Source organism: Panicum virgatum, chromosome 3K (assembly GCF_016808335.1).
Source record: "Panicum virgatum strain AP13 chromosome 3K, P.virgatum_v5, whole genome shotgun sequence".
Taxonomy (NCBI): domain Eukaryota; kingdom Viridiplantae; phylum Streptophyta; class Magnoliopsida; order Poales; family Poaceae; genus Panicum; species Panicum virgatum.
Window position 1 is genome coordinate 55,152,422 of NC_053138.1, and position 2,527 is coordinate 55,154,948.

Genomic DNA, 2,527 nt, shown 5'->3' on the forward strand with positions numbered 1-2,527 from the left:
TCTACTCCCTGATATCTCTCGAACTCTCTCCGCCTCTCGTCTCCCTCGCTTTCTCCACTCTCGTCTCTCAATCTCTGATCCCTGTCTCCAGACTGCTCCGCCCGGCGTAGGGGCTCGGTGCCGTGCGGGAGTGGGTGGCGTGGCGCTGGCAGCGTCGCGGGGGCTCGGGAGCTCGGCGCGGCGCGCGCTCAACTGGCAGCTCGGTGTGGCGGAGCATGGTGGCCCGGCGACGACGACGAGCCGGTGGTCATACACAGTAGGAGGGAGGCGGCGTCCGGCCCGGTGCCCTGCACAGGATCCGGCGTCTGGAGGTCGACGGAGGGGCGCAGGTAGAATGGGGCCGAATCCGGCCTTCTCGAGGCCGGCGCGCTCGCCGTTCTCGTCCGCGGACCGCTTCCGGAGGAGGAGCGGGTCTCGTGGCAGAGCGGGGGCCCGCACGCGCCTTCTGCTCCTAGCTCTCCCCTGCTCCCTCGGATCTCCACTCTCTCGGATCGGGTCCCGCGGCGGCGGCAGAGCGGGTCTCGCGGCGGAGTGGGGTCCCGCACGCGCCTCCTCGTCCTGGCGGCCATGGGCGGCGCGGCCCTCCCCTGCTCCCTCGGATCCCCCCCTCTTCGGCGTCTTCCCGCGGCGGCCTCGCGCGGCGGCGGCGGTTCCAGAGCGGCGGCGCGCCTCCGAGGCAGAGGCCCCGATCCCGGAGGCCGGTGCGGGCGGTGTTGTGCGGGCGTTGTGTGGGCGCGGGGCAGCGGCGGCGCGCCCGGGGCGGGGCTCGGTCGGCGGCGGAGCGCTGTGCTGGTGGAGGGGGGCGCGGGAGGAGGCGGGGGATTCCCGTGGCCGTTCGATCGCCGATCGGACGGCCGTTCGTTTTTTGGGTGACGTGGCGCGACGACAGGCCAGGGAATGACACCGGAATCGTGTTTTAGAGATGAGAGAAAAAAAAGGCATGCAAAAATGAACATTTTTTGAAAACATCTAACATTCTCAGTGGTGTGTAATATTACAGGTGATTCTCCTATGACGCCGGTGGTTCACCCTTCATTGCAAAGTACAGTTACACAGGTTAACCCATCGAAAAATGCATGGGTACAAGAAATGGTACGTCTATGGTTTGTCTATATAGAATTTTCTATATAAACCGTTAGAGTCCTGCTACTTAATTTGTGAGCCTTCTATATTTTCAGACATCCATGGTTTACATGAACCCGCGCAAACATCGGCGGCTCAACCAGGCACAGGTCCTGTTACCAGAGGTAACGGGATATAAACTTTGACAAATAGTGTGTTGACATGTGTGATCTATTTTGATGTGTTGAGTCCTCTTTGCTACCTGTACGCAGCTATGAACAACGATCAACGCAAACGTGTATATTTTGACTCTGGTATATGGAACCAGATGAACCAGAAAAAAACAACAAAGGTACCATATTAATTTTGTTAGCTATGATGCAGGACATGCGGAAACTAAACAGAACAAGTGACTATATCTTAACCCTGTTATGACAGAAGAAGATTTGGATTGCTTGGAACCAGAAGTGACATACACCGACGTTTGTGAAGATGATGAGGCAAGGGTTTTTCATCAAATGGGTAACTGTTAATCCAATACCGCCTTCAAGCTGTTTCAAACATTAATACGGCCAAGTTTTTTCATCGTGCATATGTTTTCAAACATTAAGACCCCCAAACTTAATTGCAGATACGCACTTCGAAGCGTTCAGGGATCCTGAAGTGGTAATCCGAGAAATTGATCCATTCGATCGAGTATACCAAGATCTGCCTGCTCAACATCTTGTGTTAAGGAAAGTCCCGATATGCGAGTATTGTGGTGCAATAAGGTTTCCAGGTGAGGGGCCCAGTTGTTGCTGCAAGCAAGGAAAGGTTAATATAGTGAACACAACAATTCCTGATGAACTGCGATGCCTGTTTACAAGCCAGACAGATAGGGATGCATTATATTTGTCGTGTGATTTTTAGGGTACCCACAGCCGGGTGGCGGAACGCACCCTCCTATTCCCTTGTGAGGGAGAACTCGGGGAGGTATTAGGCGGTGAGGCTAATCTAGCACTGAGGCAAGCACGCAAGAACACAAGATCTAGAGTGGTTCGGGCCGCCGGAGCGTAATACCCTACGTCCACTGGGGGAAATATTGTTCTTGGTTGTGTATGAATCTATCCTCTGCCGGGCCTTGGCCTTTTTTCAGCCTGAGTTTTCTTCTAGCGGGTGCCCCCCTTTTATAGACCAAGGGGTGCGGATACATTGGCCGTTGAGGCCCCGACAAGTGGGCCCAATGTGACTGTGTAACATACTGCGCAGAGTACTTAAATGGCTACAGTAGTTGTGAACCTTTTCTCCGATATGCTTCCATGCCCTGCTGCCCCTCTGACTCAGGGAGGTCTTCTCCCGTCCCGTCAGCAAGGCGCCCGTTGGGGAAACGTAGCTTGCGGCCCGGCCTGTTGAGGCTATTATGTAGGCGTCATAATGGGTGAAGCCGAGCCGTCGTGTCCATCTGTCATGGCAGACTGACAGGCGC

General features: G+C 55.6%; 1 long non-coding RNA gene across 1 annotated transcript; it reads left to right on the forward strand.

Annotated features, from left to right (window-relative positions):
• The first annotated feature begins 1,177 nt into the window (after nt 1-1,177).
• On the forward strand, nt 1,178-2,197 carry LOC120701546. Its single transcript, XR_005686150.1, has 4 exons — nt 1,178-1,247; nt 1,335-1,414; nt 1,501-1,584; nt 1,694-2,197. It is a non-coding gene; the product is annotated as an uncharacterized LOC120701546 (long non-coding RNA).
• The last annotated feature ends 330 nt before the right edge of the window (nt 2,198-2,527 follow it).